This window comes from Aythya marila (assembly GCF_965140915.1).
Source record: "Aythya marila genome assembly, chromosome: 2".
Taxonomy (NCBI): domain Eukaryota; kingdom Metazoa; phylum Chordata; class Aves; order Anseriformes; family Anatidae; genus Aythya; species Aythya marila.
In genome coordinates, this window is record NC_139043.1 from 16,951,246 (window position 1) to 16,969,280 (window position 18,035).

Genomic DNA, 18,035 nt, shown 5'->3' on the forward strand with positions numbered 1-18,035 from the left:
TTGGGTGGATATGACTGCTCTGGGTTTCAGCTGACTTTAATTTAGAAGTTAAAAAAAAAAAAGAAAAAAAGAAAAAAAGAACTGAAATTAACTATACTCTTAAGTTTTTGATCTCTATCTTGAGGATCTCTGTGAATAGTATCTGGTAGATGTGTAGTGCCGAGTCCCACAACAGAGGGACTGGAACTTTTACTCAGGGGTGCGCAGCTCTTTGATTCAGGCATAAATGTTTCCTTATTTATTAAAAGTTGGCTGGGGGAAATCAAGAATTCCTGGAGAAGAAATTTTACATATTTCTGATCATGTTGATATGTGTCTGAAGCTACTATTCCCAAAACAAAAATGGGTAATTAAAAGTTATGCTTTGTGACTCCAGAATTTGAAAAAAAAAATCGCCCTGAATCTAATTAATGTCTGCAGGATTACTTTCATGTCTCTTCTCAGGGCTCAGATATTTATAGCCACACACAAAAACAAGAAGAGGGCTTAAGGGAATGCAAACAAAACCCCACCACCCAGCACCTTAAGTGCAGCATCTGCAAGGCAGCGATCGTGGAATACTTGATGAAGTGCTGAAGGCAAGGAAGGCTGATAATGAGATTTCTTTTAAGTTCACAGTGCCGCACATTAAAGAGACGCTGCCAACCTGATCCTGAAGCGAAAAACATCACAGAGCACTCATGAGATGATTTTGTTTTTATAGAAGAGGCTTTTTCATCAGTATTTACCAGGGTCTGGAAAAGCAAACAGGTTTGGTAAGCAGCGTATTTGGTCCACGGGTTTCCCCTGGTGTTTTTCTTCTATTTGTTCACCTTGTAATGCTTCAGTTACTGGTCTGATGCTGTGGGTGGCCCCAGAGAGGAGAGTAAAACTGAGCTCCCAGGGGGTGCAAAAAGCAGCAGCTCCCTGAGACGGTGCCTTAAGCAGGTTGCACCAACGGCCACCTGCACACATCGACACTGAGTGCATGCAGGGTGCTGTCAGGTGCACAGCTCCAACAGCCGGCAGCCAGACAGTTCCAGCTCCTTTCTGCCCCACTCCATGCTAGGAAACACCACTCTGTTTGCTGCAACATCAGCTCTGGCACTCCAGAGTTACACATGAATTAGCTGGTTGAAGCTAAAAAAAAAAAAAGTCTAGCTGACTTATTAAATCTATCTATAAATATTTTTTATAAAACCAAATAATATTTTATGGGTGCAGAAGCCTTGTATAGAGGGACTATAACCTTTTTTTTTATAAAACTGCTTAAGTGTAATCTTACATCTATGCCAACATAGCTGCTTCTCGGAGCTTCTCTGTCCAAATGTCCTTTACCCCTTTCCATTTGGCTTTCCCAATCTAAATGGAGGTGGTAAGGCTGACATGTTCCAGCTGCCTGTGTGGACTAGTCCAAATTAGCACAACCTTCCTGTTTTTTCTCAGCATCCTCTGGGAAGAGAAAGAACATGAGCTGACAAACAGGTAGAGCACATAAACGCATCTGTATTCAGAAAAAAAATGCATCCAGACAGCACTACTAAAGTCGTACAGTCGATCATTACAACTTGGGAAAGGTAATTTTGTAATTGTAACTTTAGCATCGTTTCTACTTACAAAATCACGCTAGCTTTTCAGTCATGCTGTGGGTATGGATCGGTTTCTGAACCAAAAGCACCCGTTGCCTGCCAGCCCCTTGTCCCCATTATTGCTGAAACTGGAAAATGAACAGTGAATGATCCAGGTGTAGGGCAGGCAGAAACAGAACTGGTTTACAATTAAGATAGCAGGGTGCCTTCCCTGGAGAACTGCAGTCTGCTCCGCTTCTGCTAGACACTTCTCGCAGAGGAGTGCTCCTGTTAGCCTCTAATTTCACATCCCTCCTCTTGGTGCCAGCCCAGTAGGCTGGGAGCTGATTTGCAGACGCCCTCTGATAGCAGGAACTGGGGCGTGCAGGCACTGCTCGCTGAACGTACGAGGTGATGCATAACCCTTGCCTAGGTGCTACCAAATAAAAACATTTAAAAAAAAAAAAAAAGGTCCTAAGAACCACAGACTGAAATTAGGCTGTGCTTTTCATCTAGTTTAATGTGCAGGTTTGATGATATTACGCTGTAATTGCTGCGGAAACTGGCAGAGAAACGCTCGCACTGCCTGTCAGTCTGCACACCCAGCTCACGCTGCCGAGCTGCATTCCCAGGACACACACAAAAAAAAAGCTCCAGAAAGCAGAGAGAGGTGAGGGTGAGCCTTCTGCTGCCCTGCCCGGCGCTCCCTGGGCTGCGGTGACACGTGCCTTGTGCAGGCACTCCCAGCACAGGGACAGGCACCACCCCTGGAAAGGTTTTGGCGTCCGTCAGATTTCCTACCAGAAAGAAGCATCGTCAGGATCACGTTTGTTAAATATGCTAACAACTGGCTGCCAAGAGAAAGAGGAAAGCGAAGCTGACTGCACCTCTGAGTATCCCAATGTCCCCCCAGCATGCTAGTCCGCTGGGCAAGGCTTCGGTCATCCTCCCTCCAGGAGTACCAAGGACAACCGAGGTGTTACTCTGCAGCAAATGATTTCACGGGACTGTGGGAATCAAAGCCACCCCCGGAGCTGCAGGGGAGTGATTCCCACAACACTCGGTGCGTTTTGAATATTCATAGTCTAAAAGCACCACATGAAAGAGATTCCTAAATGCTGATGGTACCTGGCTGATCTTGAGTGACAGTAACTACTGAAAGACTGGCACGAACCCAAACGGTGACAGGTCACCGCAGAAAGAAACGAGGACCCATCCCTGTCCCATCCCTGGAGGTGTTCAAGGCCAGGCTGGATGGGGCTTTGGGCAGCCTGGGCTGGTGGGAGGTGTCCCTGCCCATGGCAGGGGGTTGGGACTGGGTGGGCTTTCAGGTCCCTTCCAACCCAAACCATTCCCTGATTCTCTGTTTCTGTGACTCTGCGATGCTGAGGCAAGCATCAAGTATGCCGATGCCTTTTCAGGCTAACACGCTCTGGCACACAGAGAGCCCGGAGACAGCTGGAGTTTTTGTTAAACACAATCCGGAGTAAGAGGATCAGCCCAGCCTGAGCACTCGCAGGCACGGTCATACCCATCGGTCGGAGGAGGAAGATCAGCGACTATTTCCAAAACAAGCCCAAGAGTCTGCCCAAGAAGGCAGGGCTGGGTACAATAACCATTATCTGCTGGTCACGCAGCGAGTCCTGTGGCTGAAAGATTTCAGCCTCAGCAGATTTCACCATGTTTATCTTACCGTGATTATTATTATTGGTAGATTAAGATCAGGAAGAGCCATGTAGTTACCAAAACCTCCCCACTGGTACCTGGCATCAGACTGCATCCCCCAGCCCGATCAGCCGGCGGTGCACACAGAGCAAGGACAGGTCCTGGTCGCACTGACAGACCTGGAGGAGCCTCCCGGGAGGGACGCACAGGCAGCAGGGGACACCTCCTCGGCTCACAGTGCCACCACCACCAGGCCTTCCCCTGGGCTCCCACGTCCCAGTACCCTGGGGACGCTGGAGGAGCCTGGTGTGGGCACGCACGAGGTGTGAGGGGACATTTAGGGGACATTTTGTGTCCTGGCCGGGTGGCTGCTCTTGTCCTGGGCCCTCTCCTGCCTTCTTGCACTGAACGCTGAGTGGCCTTTGACAGTACGATCATGGAGCTGCTTTCGGTTTTGTTGCAAGTGCTGCCTTATTTGTTTGGCTCGCCAGCATTCGTTGAAAAGAACCCCTCATATTCAAGCTCCCACTGAAACTATGCTCCTCATCTCCTTGTCCAGGTCATCCGAATTCCCTCCTGCCCCTTCTCCCTGGCTGTCTCCCACCCTGTCTCCCATCCCACTCCGCACACTTGCCGCTGCCACCCTCCTCCTCTGCTTCCCAGTGCCAGCCCTGTGTGCTCAGCCCGCCTTCCCTCCCCATCCCAGCCTCCTTAGCAGCTTCCCTCACTCGTGTCCCAGTTTCCTGGGCAATTTGTTTCCTCCATCCTCCATCCACCCCCACCAGCCCCGTAGCCTACAGCCCCAACATCTGGAGCTTCAGCCTCTGCCCGTCGTCATTTCCTTTGCCGGCTTCAAAACCGAGTATTCCCGTCCTGCCAGCCCTGCATATCTGCCTTCCCTGCAGGTCCCCGTTCTCATCCCACGTGTTCCCAATTCCAGCAGCCTGCTGGTTCTCCTTAGATCCAGCTCTCGTCCTGCCTTTGCATCAGATAGCTTCTTCCTTCACGTTGCCTCGATGCCAGCAGAGAGGTCACCGAGAGTGCAGCGAAGTGTCCCCACTCTCAGTTCATTGCTCGGCTCCTGCAGCAGCTGGAAACAACCAGGACTGGGAAATGTTGCCTCCATCGTGTAATCCCGGGTTGGGGCATGTGTGGCAGCTTTGTGAGGAGGGTGCGTGTCCGGGCGCGGGGCTGCGAGGGACTGGAGAGCCTGATGTGCACCGTGAGAGGGATGCACGACCAACAGGACTGGGACTGCCAGAGGCATCAGCTTGCTCTGGGACATTCTTAACCCTTAAGCAGCAGCAAGTGTCTCTGTAAACTGAGATTTAATATACCCTAAAAGTTGGCTGAATTCGAGTAGATTTTCTTTGGAGCGTTAAACAACATCTGACAACAGCCTCCTTTGCTCAACTTCAAAGCAAACTTTTTCCATAAAACATTTCATTCCTTTTTTTTTTTTTTTTTTTTTTTTTTTTCTTTTCCTACTGAAAAACAATGTACTCTTCCTGTATTTAACTTCTGAAATGCCAAAACGCTTTGGCTAATATCTTCCACAAAGAAGAAACCCCCTCACGATGCAGACCATCAGTGTTGATGCCCGGATCGGTGTAGCCGTGCCGTGGAAGGGGCTCCCTGGCCCCCTAAAGCCCCATGAGCTGCTCACCCTACCTTGCGCCTGCCTTGGGAAGCAGCTGCAGGGCTGATTCCCAGCAAGCTGATTTAAATAGGATTCCAGCTTAGGGAGAGAAATGGATGTTTGTCTCGTAGGGGAGCTGCTCCTTCCTCCCACCCCTCCCTTAGATGTGCACACACATGCACCAAAATGAGCAAAAAGGGGATAAGGGCGCTTTGCAGGCGGAAAAGAGTACTGCTCTGTGGAGGCAGAAGAGCCCTTTTGGCAGACCTGAAAGGCAGTAGAGTTTAACTGAGTTGAAAATAAAAGACCGATAATGAGATTTTGCACCAGATCGGCTGGCTTGTGCTGGCAGGCAGCGAGCGCAGCCAGCCTGCTTACAATCCACCCTAGCTGAGCTAACCAAAAATAGACACCGAGGAACCACACAGTGCATTACCCAGTCTAGAGCGGTAAAAATGTGGACTTGGAAAGACCCAGACGAAATTACAGCTCCGAACTGCAGCCGCTTGCCTTTTTCAGCAGCAGGAGCCCCTGCTTCAGCCCACTCGAGGGCTGGCACGAAGGAAGTGTGAGGAAGCAAGAGCATGGTGCTCCCCAGCTCTGGTCTGACTTACGGTCCCGTTTCTGCTGGTCTCTGCTGTGCCCACATCACCTGCACAGGCAGGAGCTTGTGCCGGAGCACGACGGAGGAGTTCTGGGATTTTGGGGAAGTGATGAGTGCTTCACCTGGCAAGGAGGAACAGGTTTGGCAGTTTAAGCAGCAGACACCCACGATCCGCTTCATCCTGGGTGTTAGCATCACTGCAGCCCGAGCTCAAAGCATCTCTGCTTGGACTTAGGAAGAGGTAAAACTGAGACTACGTGTATATCACTACTGCTCGCAAGGCATCTGCCTGTGCTTGAGTCATCCAGATCCAGTGAAGGAGCACAGGAGCTGGTGCTAAGGCATCTGGCACACGTCAGGAAGCCATTCAGCTTGTGCTGCTGTGGCCTTTTGGTGCAAAGTGTAACACAGCTGGCTGCAATCCTGGCCTCAAGGGTAGGCTTGACTACACCTGGCTAGGTGTGTAAGGGGAAGGTGTAGATCTTGCTAGGTCTTGGAGGAAAATTTATGTTAATTTCTGGTGTCTTTCCTGGTATCTGGAGGGTTACATGGCTCTCAGTTTTTGTCAGGCAGCTCTCATAAACATGAGTTTAATAATTTGATGTGGAATAAGCATGCTTTGTAACAACTGGTAACAGCAGGATTGATAATGAGCATCTTACCATTAATAGGTGCTCGTTTTTCAGCCTGAAATATCCTCTCATTATGCACTAAGTGCACAAGTGCTGGGGGCATCTCAGGCATCATGGCTGCTGTAACTTCGTCTGGGAGACATCCCAGAGCTGGTAACTTTTGCCTGTTCTTCATTGCCCTCTCCCCAGTTCTGATATTCCCCAATGTCGGCCACATGCAGAACATTTGTGAATGTGGAGGGCCAGGTTAGCTCCAAAGCAAACATCCTTCCCCTGGAACAGCTTGCTGTAGGCACTCAGCATCTCTTACTCCATTTTCCTGTTAGCGTAATATCACTGATTTAGTCGAGATGTTTTAATTTCGTAACATGCCATAATTATGTCCCAAGTTGTGAAAAAATATGTCTGGCTCCCCGTTCTTTATTAGGTAATGTGCTTTGGTGAGATTATAGTTCTTTTTTTCCTGTTATTCTTGGTGGCATGTCTGTACCTGAGCAGTTGCCTCTTTTATAACGCACTCCCTAAAGGTTATGCTTCAAATACTGTCAGCTGCATCTAATGATAACTTAAGGTAATGCCAAAGGGAAATCTGCTTTCCATTGCACAGCCGCTCACTGCCCAAAGGGGAAGGAGCAGCGGCTCGTGCTCCTTGCCTTAGCTCTGTTTGCACAGGTGTTCTGCACTCTGCCTCCAGGCTGCAGGAGGGGATTACGCAGGGTTTAGGGGAATAAAAAAAAAAAAAAAAAAAAAGGAAATTAGATCAGTTTAGAGGAGAAAATATAGGGAAATGAGATTAGGCAACCAGATAGCAAATGAAAACGAAATGGTAGCTGCTTATCCAGCCACCACATTTTAGTTTTCTTCCTACTTCTCTCTGCTATGCAAAAATTCATGTGTGACGGGTGGATCACGCTCCATAGCTTCTGGCGGTGATCTCTCAGAGTTCTCTTTATTCTGTGAGTGGAAGAATAAAATGCACACGCAGGATCAGTCATAAAACTGCACATTCTTGGCTTGCAGCCACATCCTAATTCATTAATAACAGTAGTTCTCTGTAACTGCCAGAGATGATATAGAAAGCAGTGACATTTTAACTATATTGTGAAGCAAACAAAGCAGAATAAAGCTCAACCCTAATTAGGGATGATACATCCTAAGCTTCCCATTCGTTATGCTTTTAATTCTTTCACAACTCCTTCATAAACTCCAAAGTTGTCTTAAAAGAAACTTTAAGATCCATGTTTAACACATAAATACCCTTTTGTTTAGAAGTAGAGCAAACACATTTTTGCTTCTCTTAGTTTCAACTGTATGTGTTTTTCTCCTCTCCAAGCACTGTATTAAAATAAAGGATGAATATTAAGAAGTTTAAAGGATGTGTCTAGCTTTGGTACATCAATGTCCAACATAGTTTGGTGGTGGTAGGAGACTTAGGCAAATCCAAACCATTAAACAAGATATCAGCAGGTGTGCCAGGGATCAGGAGGTGGCAGCAAAACTCTGAGGAGACATTGGATGTCTACATGTCAGTAGTGGAAGTGTTTTAAATGCTAACCAGAATTAATCAATGATTAATTTGTGAGATTTTAATAGGAAAAGCAAGGGATGGTCAGACATTTATGAATAGGATGAGAGACTATTAAATTAAATGGATTTGATGGATAGAAGATAGCCTCCATTAATATCTGAAATTATCTTCTTAATTAAAATAATTAACATTTCAGAACAGGATAATTCCAAGTCAGAGAAGGCTCCAATATAAATTCTCAGGTTGGATGGAGTAGCATCACTGGATGTACTGCAAAATTCAGCAAATTGAACTGTAGCCTGATGATTGGGCAAGTTTAGGTATGTTTATATATAGACATAAACATGTATCAGACGCATGTAATTGGGTGAAAGAGCATACAAATTACAGAGCGGTTTATCTGGTATGGCTTGCAAGATCATGATAAAAACATACAGGAAAGCATTCAAACAGCACTTGAAATACCAAGCTGCCAGGTAGGATTCAGATTTGGAATAGGCATGAGGGAAGTTGTATTTCTGCTTGATTGACTTCATGTAGTTTCTACTTTGTAAGTGAGAGGGTGGTGGAGAAGTGAGACCTGTAGGAAGGATAAGTGAGAGCAGTAGAAAGGATATCAACGTGGTTTGCAGTAAGGAAAACTGAAAGTCTGGAAAAAAAGAACAAGAGGTATTTGGTGAAGGGAGAAAATCTGACCCATCAGAGCACTGGGACAGGCTGCCCAGAGAGGCTGTGGAGTCTCCTTCTCTGGAGATATTCAAGACCCGTCTGGATGCCATCCTGTGCAGCGTGCTCTAGGTGACCCTGCTGGGCAGGGGGGTTGGACCAGAGGTCCAGATCTCCAGAGGTGCCTCCCACCCACAACCATTCTGTGATTCTGTGATGATAGTTGGGTCCTGAAGAGAAATGTGCACACACTAGAAAATGGTGGTCTCTCAAAAAAATACTGAGAACTCAAGACAGAAGAAGTTCACAACATGAAGGAGAGAGGACTGGAGAAAAATATGTAATTTGAAATTTTTGTAAATATAATGAAAAAAAAAAAATGTTAAAATTACCTTGAGTGTAGCTAGAAAGATTCAGAAATTGCTAACGGGGTCTCATAGACAGACTGTTCATGAACATTAAAATATCATAGCCCTGTTTCCTTAGGAAACTAGCCTAAAACAACTAAAAATAATGTTTAGCATATTTTAGTATTTATTCATATTAATGTATTCAAGCTCCATATGCCCTACATAGACACGATAGGTTTCTACCGTATCAGCCAGAAATGTGGAGCCTCTAGAGCACTCCTTTGTTTTTACAAACTAGGATTTAACTGCAGCTGTAATAGGAAAACCAGGCAAATAATGTGCATACACGAATGTGCATGTTCTTGCAATAAAATCATTTGCATAATTCATTTACTGTACCTAGATGTACTTCAGGCTTTTGCTGAACCACAAGTTTCAGGTTTTGCAATTATAGTAGGAAAAGGTGTGAGAAAACAAAATGAATATGTTTTCAATAAATTCATCTATTTTTACATTATCTTCAGTTTGCAATGACTGAAACAGACTTTTTGCTGGTTCCAGTTCCATTCAGCCAGTCCTTCGTGCCAGCCACAAGCCTGTCTGTTTGAATACTATGAAGATGAAGCAGTAACACAAAAAAACAGCAAGCATTTTCAATGTATCAAGAAAAAAAAAAAGTTTAAGCTCACTTGCTCCAATGTTGCTGGAATTTGAGACAGAAAAATAAATAATATTGGTTATTGCTTTGTCAGACTAAAATCAAGGAATTTAAAAAAATGCAAACAGCAGTCATTTACAAATTTCATAAAAATTTTGGGAGCCATTCAAATATACGTGTTTGAAAAAAATTTATCTGATTTCTAGGAAATTCTCTAAATAATCAAGGTTGGTAAGCTCTTCTAAAACGTAACGTGATACAAGCTGCGTGCCAAAATCTGGAAAGGAACACAGCTCAAGTGCTCTGAACAGAGTGGGAGACACCTGAGATGGCTCTGTTAAATTATGCAAGAATCCCAGCTATGCACAGCAGAAGTGCCAGTGTCAGGAGGTGAACACCAAAGCAAGCTTTATACACACACAACTGAATGTATTTAAAGTAGGAGTTCTCAAAGTTCTCTCAGGAGTTCTGGCCACATTTTGTAGAGACACCGTCTTACTTTCATTTCCCATTAATGATCATAAAACATCTGCGTGCCAGACACGGCAATTGCCTGCACGGAAAAATAATTTTAGGAAGGTATTTAATATGTTTTAGCTGCCTTGTAACAACAACTTAGCAACTGCAAAGAGCGAGGCCAAGACCTTGTGATCAGCTCACTCTTTAGAGACCACCAGGAAGGTTCTGTGGGCCCTACAGCGGTCTGCAGACACAGAACCACCTGCCTTGTCTTTCTGTGGCTGTGTTCCTTCAAGAGAGATGTAGGATGCTGCTTGTGCAGATTTCCAACCTTGTCAGCAAAACAGAGGAAAATTCCTCGGCCACATCAGTCACGTTTAAAGTGTTTCGAGCGCTAGTGTGTCACAACAGCTTCTCTAGTGCCTTATTTCTTCTCATCCTTTTCCACCAGAGAATGCTGTAGGAGGAAATCAAAAGGCAACTAACTTGCCTGAGTTTAACTCCATAACTATATTTTGCTAATCTAGCTCTTAGACTTCCAGACTTGGGACAGATTTAATGACATTGGGATGTTTAGTTCTTAACTAAAGTTGTGCTGGAGAATGTCCTCTGGAGACAGCCGTCTCCCTGGGTCTGGAAAGAGCACCAAACCATGGAAAGCTCTTCATTCTCCCTAGGTTTGATACCTCCTGTGGTATCAAACGGGAGTGGTCAGCTGGCAGGAGCTGCTTTGTGTTGGGTTTGTGGAGCATACGCCCTTTTCCAAAACTGATGGAGGGCTCAGCCCACTCTTGCCAAACACTGTTTCCTATAATAGGAAAAGAACGGTCATACTTGGATGGGTACGATGGCAATTCATCTTTCTGGCTGGAAGCCTTGTTTTGGAGTTTTGTTGCTTAGAATCTGTCAGCGCTCTCATCCCAAGGAATTTAACTTTCTCCTACAACAGCTTGGCCTCAACTAGAAGTTTGCATACAAAGTGGCAGAGCTCAGAGCCTAATTTGCCAAATGAGGTTAAGTCTGCAGAAATGAAAAAGTACTTGGGGGGTAGTCGACATAAAAAGAAGGAAATTATTAGCTTGGCACTTGTTTAATCTTGTTTAATTTGTTTAAAAGGAAGGTGAGATGAATATTTAAAGTATGGTCTTGAAAAATGCAAAACCTACGGATTTATCCTGAAACTGGGCTGTATTTCGAGGTGTCTAGCACCTCCAGGCATTGTAATTACTCTACATTACAATGATTTATGCCCGACCTAACCTTATATGTTCAACCAGTTTCCTCTCAGAAATGCTTTAGATGCTGATGGATCACAAAAGGAAGGACCACGTCCCAGCTCTTTGAAGATACGGATAAGAAGGAAGTAATTGTTAATAACTTGCTGATCTCAACCAAAAATGATGGACAACATAATGAAACCGTGTGGTTCTGTAGAGTGCCAAAAACTATCATGATAAATTGAACAGGAAGAACAGGGGAGGTTCAATGAGATTAGTTGCACTGTAGCGATAAATCTGCCCCCAAAACCTCGGGTGTTCAGCAGCTGTTGATGCAGCCCAGTGGGCTGTTGTCACCATCAAAAACGTTTCTCAAACTTCTACTTGAAGACAACCCTGAAAAGCCCCACTCAGCATGGAATTGAAGCTGTCCAAGGACACATCCAATGTTGTATTTTGAGGATAGCAGAAACTAATCACACCAGTACAGCTTAGGGCTGCCCTGGTGTGAAGGGACCGTCCTGCACCCCGATTGCTGGTCCTTGTGTCCTTCAAACAACCATGCACCCCTGGGTGCTTCCCCCACATGGAAAGGGCTGGGAGAATCCTCGCCATGATCTGTTAGGTGAAAAACACCCCCACTAGGCAGACACCTGCCCAACACACAGTGCTTTATGTAGAGCTGGGGGCACAGTGTGCCCTGGGGGGGCACAGAGCCGTGCCTCAGTGTGCCCTGAGGGGTTACTGAGCCCTGCCCCATGGCCCCCACACACACCACAGGGGGGAGGGTCGGGGCCGCCTCAGCCCCTCACACCGCCCGTCACTCAGCGCCGGGGAGGCGGGCCTCAGCCTCCCCTCGGCCAATCAGCGCTCCTCCCCGCACAGCCCTCCCTGCCCTTATCCAATCAGAATCTTGCGGCCGCGGGGACGAGCGGCTGTTGGGCTCTGCGCGCTCCCGCCGAGCCCGACCCCCGGGGGGGCGGGGCCCGACCCGGCCCGGCTCGGCAGAGGCGGCGGGGCTGGGGCTGAGGGGAGCGGAGCGCGGCGCGGCTCGGCTCTGCGGGCTGAGGGAGGCAGGGAGGCTGCGGCGACCCCGCCGCCACCAGCCGGCAGCCCGGCCGCAGGTAGGAGCCCGGAGCCTCCCCGGGGCCCTGGGGGTGGCCGTAGCCGCGTGTGGGGGGGAGATTTGGGGAGAGGGGAGGGGGCGGCGGTGCGGTCCCCCCGCTCCAAGATGGCCCCCGCGGGGTACCCCGGCGCGGGGCTGTGGCGGGGGCGCCCCCCGGCAGCGCCCTCAGCCCCCGTGAGGTGCCCGGCGCGGAATTTCCTCGCCTCTTCGTCACGGTTTATGTCTTCCGAGCCGGTTCTGGAGTTATAATTTCAAGTTTTCCTAGCTCCAGACCCTAGTTTTAATGAGATCCGCTCGTAACGCGTCGCTAACCCCATCTTTCGCGTATACATTTTAAAATAGTAATTAACGTTTCCCTCTGATCCTTTATCATCCTCCTTCAGGGATGTTTACTTCTTGGCGCTGTCTACAGGAAGGTCTTACTTAATTTACAGCTTTGTTATGTGCTTAATGAGAGCGCGCGATACTTTGGGGGATGCGGGCGATTAAATCTCTAATCTCACGTAGGACCGGCGGGGGGATCTCACGAAATGTCACCCTTGGGTTGGGCAAGGCTTCCCGTGCTCCACACCGTCATTACACGCCGGTTCTGAAAGCAGTCCTAAAGCAACAGCTAATTCGGGTTTTCGGGTTTAATCTCTTGGGGCTAGGGAATGAACGGAGGGGACCCGCGGGGTTCTGCCGTGCCAGCACAGCCAAAAGAGCAAAGCAGCAACCCAAATGGTGAGAAGTTGATTTAAATGAGCTCAGATTCTTAATGTGAACATCTTTCTACCTACATGTGAACGCTGGACAGGAGGCGGAGGAGGTCCCAGCGCCGCACGGTGCTGTCAAGTGGCAGGGAGCGCTCAGGAAGCGTTGCCCTGTGTTTGTGCGTGCTCTCCTCTCCAGGCATCCATTAGCAGTCCCCATCAGAGGCAGGACACTGAGAGATGGGCCGTGGACCTCAGCTAAAGTGGCTTTTTGTGCGTGCAGTGAGCTGTCGTCTGTGTGCTAGCATTCAATTTGGAGTTCAATTTTTATATGAGGCAGGAGTTGGAGCTGTCAGCTTGTAACAGCACAGCATAAAAGTCAATACCAGATGCAGAGAAAGCTAGATAAAGATAATGTGCTATTACATTAGATGCTTATTTGCAATTTTGTTCAAATTTTCAGGACTTCCCAGCTCCTGATAGGAAGCAGTCACAAGTAAGCTTGCTAAGTGACAGCTCCCAGCCCTTTCCTGCGTGCCTGGTGGGAGTCCTGTGATTCTCACAAAGATGCTGTTGGAAACTGCTGGAACGCCCATCTGTTCTTATGATGTTGCAGCATTGCCTTTCACGGAAAACTGGAGCTTTGGTTGTGCTTTCCTGTGCTGAATCTCTCCTTTTTATGTGGCAAGCACCCGGGCAAGCTCGAGCCTTTCGTTTATCTCTAGCATATGGAAGGGAGCAGAAGGGATCTAAGAAAAGTAGTTCAGTGGCATCTTTCCCCCTAAACTGGTTCTTCCGTGTTAAGGATTATTGTAGAACTTGCTATGATAATAAGTAAAAGTAGGAAAAAATCTGGTCTTGCTGCTAGCAAAGTGTCTGTTAGCTGTCTCCTAGCGTACCTCCTCCTGAAAGCTGTTGCAGTGAATTAAGTGAGTTTCACCATCTAGAGCCAGGTGAGTTACGTGTAGAAGTCCTGAAAGCTTCCTGCATAGTTGTGCTAATACAGCTTAATCCTAGCCCGTGGTGAATATATTCTTCCTGCTCCATCACCGGGAAAGTTTTCCTCCTGGTTGCTACTGTGCGTGGTTCATTAAGGCAAAGATATAGTATATTCACTTGTCCTTCACTGATTTTAGTCTTAGAAATACATAACAAGTAATTTATACCTGCTTTTAGTTGTGGGTATTTACCTCACAAGCAATATCTAACTTATGTAATATTTCTTGATGATCCGTATGGGTCCCTTCCAACTTGGGATATTCTATGATTCTATGATTCTTTGACCTGTATTGGTACTGAAGTACAGAGGCAGGCAGCAAGCATTACTTAGGACATTTCAGATAACATTCGCAGTGCAGTGTCCTTAACATCCCTTGACAGCTCAGACCATTTGCTCTGTCCCATGTGGTTATGGCAGCTCTGAGAACAGCTCTGGCTCCGCATTAGTGTATTTTCCAGGACCATTTTGAGGGTTACCATGAGGCCTTCAGGAAAATTCTTTGACAAGTGAGTTTCCAAGGACAGTGATTAATGTTACTTCGACATGCTCTTTCCTTCAGTTAGCAGCCTTGCATTTAGGGGAACACCAAAAATAGCTCGTCTGAAGATGCACAGAACTTTGCTTTGATGTTTTTGAAAAATATCTCTGTTCGTTATGCCTAGCAGGGAATATAACTTGAATTTCCCCCCCTCTCTGGAAGGATAACAAATTCCATGTGTTTTGAGCAATAGCATTAAGCAGACTAGTTCTGCGACCCCCAGGTTTTGTTCTGGAAATGGTTTAACAATCTACGTTCTGAATCATGTTTAGAATGGACTTCATGTCCCACTTGCTAGCTATGGAGAAAAGATGAGCAGCTAATGTAAAAGGATTTCGGTATCTTTAATCCCTTGGGATCGCATCTTGTTACTGTGGCCTATGTCTTATTTCTGTTGCTTTTCAATTCGGTGCTGTGAAGGCTAATACAATCCTGCTATTGCTCTTCTTGGGTAACTCGAATGAAATCAGAAGTCAAAATTCAGCCTCAATAAAAAAAATTTGGACAGGGCCCACTTGCAATATGTTATATCTTGAAGAAAGAAGATTTTAATAGAATAAAAAAATAAACAGCCAGGCAATTCTTTGCTAGTTTTAAAGAACAAATCTCGAGCTTTCGCAGATCTTTAACTGCGTGCAGTGTAGTCAGTGGTGCAATAATTCTATCACAGACCTGCAGTGAGAAGCTCCTGAAATTAACTCATTCTTTACATCTGGAATGTCATCAGTATTTAAAGGTAGTCACTGAAAGAATCTGTGAACTGTACCTACAAACGATACTGCAAAGCCACAGAGACTTATACAATGGGAGGTGTGATCGTTGTCATATGCAGCGTGAGAAGGATACGGTGAAATACAAAAGCTGAAAGAGCAGCCCTGTCTGGAGGTTTTCTGCTGTTTTGACTTAAGCTCTTGCCATGCATGTAGAGGGTTCGCGGTGGTTCTGTTGCCCAAGCACCCTCTGTGCTGCATTACGCCGTTGCTGCTCCTGCAGCTCATTGCCTGTGGGAACATCGGGGCTGGGAACATCAGGTCTTCTGCGCCCGCATGAGGAGGAGGCAGTGCACGATGCCAGGTGGAGCGTTGAAAAAGACGCTTGCTAAATGTCAGCGTGCACAGCTAGTGATGGTTTTGAGGTTATTGCTGGCTCTCCAAAGCAGAACGAAGCAAAGAAACGAGCACCTTTACTGTAAGCGTCAAGTCACGCATGCTTGAAGGGTTTTTGAGTTTGGACTTCAAGAATAGTAGGAGAAAGCTAACCTGTACTAATTTGTACCCAGACTTGTGGTGTTCACATATAAAATGTGATTATGTATGTATGAAGCCTTATGGATGTTTATAAGGTAGATGAAGCTTACTTAGGCATATTTTGAGATAATTTTGTTTAATTACTCCTTTAAGATGAATTTGCCTAGGGTAGGCATGGATGCAGAACAATTAGCAACTCATCATCCCCCCACCCCACACCCTAAAAGTCTCTTCTGACTCTTATTTTTGCAAGGTTTCGTAGACAAATGATTGTTAGGAGTACATGCTCTTAACGTTTAGAATAAAAGCATGAAGATACTTCATGTTTCCAACCCTAATGTCATAATACTAGTAGCCTTTCCTTTTTTCTTCAGGTTCCATTGAATCTACAGTCTGGAAAATGTGTATCTTAAGTCCACCTTGAAGTAAAGACAGCCTTACAGGTAGGATTACTTTGTGAATACTCCTCTGCCAAAAGTTTTCTGATACTGGATTAGACTGTCACTTGTTTTCTCTGGTCCTTGACAGCATGTGGATTGGGATGAGAGACCAAGAATAGTGTTATATGCATCTTAGTATTGGTAAATAAAGCTGTGAAATGCTGGTGGACCAATATATGGGATAAGATTTCTTAATTCTGATGGTGTGCTGCTTTATTGTCTTATAGAGACAGCCTCTTTAAGTCAAGAATGATTACATTTTCTTATGGTGTTTCAGTGTATATGATGGAATAAGTTCTGAAAAAATAGGAAAGCGTGTTGCTAATTCAGCCAACTGTTAATGACTAACTACAAAATAAATTATACTATAAATCATATAACATGTTCAAGAGTAGAGTAAAACTGCTTCAGAGCTACTAATTATGTCTTAGAGCTTGGAAATGTCTATATCCATTTATATAAAGAGCACTGAAAATCTTTATTGCACTCATAATGTATTGTTTGGTGGACTGAGCTTGGCTTTAGCAAATGAGTCTGTTCCAAAAGGAACAATATTGTTTCGTATATGAAATCCAGAAGTGCTGTTTCATTGACAGCACACCACGAATGCTATCTAAAGAAATGGAACTGACGTTGTTAATTATAAATAAGAGCCAAGTATAAATATTTCACACACTATGTGTGGCCAAATCAGAATCAGAAGCCTCAACTGGCTGGTGGAGAGGTTTCTTTTTCTATTTTTTAAGATGTTGCAAGTTCAGCTGGTAGAAAGGCTTCTGTTTTTGTCACAGTTTATGTCTTGCAGAAGAGAACTGATCTAAAGCAACAGCCGTAAGTTTCTTCTCAGGGGCTTAACTGACGCAGTAATGAAGTTTTTCTGTGGTCTAGCAGATCCAGCGATAGAGGTTTTCAATGAAGTAGCTGTTGGCAAGCAGTTAATTATCTCATTGTAATCTGGGTCATTTGGGAAGCTGTGAACACAGTTAACTTCTGTGCTCTGACAGCGTTGTGAGCAGAGTGTGTGCGCAGGGGGAAGCTGAAGCTGCATCGTCCTGACACTGGCACTGCTGGAGAAGTCACCAAAACCACCTCCTGAACGAGTAGCTCGCTCCCTAGCTAAGGTGTACAGAGGGTAAAGTCTATCAGGAACATGAAATCTGTGTTGTGTGCGTGTCGGATCTCCAGTCCTCGCTCCTCCCCTTGTGCCCTCGCTCCCCACTCGCCCTCCCACCAGCCCGAGGCGCGGCTCCCACCGCGGGAACAGCAGCCCTTTGTGAGCTGCCTTGTCTGGGCACTCCCTGCCCTGCCCTCCCTGCTGCTCTCTCGCCATCTGTAAATCAGGGAGGCTCTGAAAGGAGCCCTTTGCTGCACAGTGCCCAAAGTTAGCTGGTTCCATAACTCCTGGAACACGTGTAGGTAACGTAGAGCTTCGGGCAGGCCAACCTCAGTGCTAGCAGGTTCTTTCTGGTGGGGAAAGGAACATCCTGCATCACCGAGCTGTTGTAGGGTTCTTATCCAAGGATCCAAAGCTGTTAAATAACATCAGAATTAGATGCTAGATTTTTTTCTTGCGCTAAAGAGACCCTTCAAGTGCTACGGCCCAGTAGTCGTACACTGCTCCAGTAGAGTGGCGGTGTGCGACTCCCTGCTTTGAAAGCTTGTTATGTGTTTGAAATACGACACGAACTGTGATATGGACCACCTTCCAGCTGCCACCACCAGGCCGAGGGAGGGCATCAAAATGGCAAACGAGCCTCAGGGGATAAAACTGTGAATGGCATGCTTTGAGTGCAGGCTGAGTGCTGCGTTTGGCCGTCAGATGACGGCCCTGCGAGTCATGCGGCTGGGTGGCGAGACCTGCAGCAGGTCAGGTGAGGTGAGCATGCTGCTTCTCAGCTGAACTGTCTAGTTTCAAGAAATTGGGATGTTTCAAAAGGAGACCAAAAGCAGCATGCAGCAGCTGAGTGGTCGGTCATCAAGCAAGCCGATTTTTGGAAGGAGCTTAGGAAAGGTACGTACTGACACCC

General features: G+C 46.3%; 1 protein-coding gene across 2 annotated transcripts in view; it reads left to right on the plus strand.

Moving 5' to 3' along the window:
* Window positions 1–11,970: 11,970 nt before the first annotated feature.
* Window positions 11,971–18,035, plus strand: part of MPP7 (MAGUK p55 scaffold protein 7) — a 148,306-nt gene continuing 142,241 nt past the window's right edge. Inside the window, exons 1-2 of one of the 2 annotated variants that reach the window (XM_082753477.1) lie at window positions 11,983–12,089; window positions 15,943–16,011. The gene's annotated coding sequence lies outside the window, so the exon portion shown is untranslated. Of the gene's footprint in view, window positions 12,090–15,942; window positions 16,012–18,035 lie in introns of both variants that reach the window. The other variant, XM_082753478.1, reaches the window with a different exon arrangement.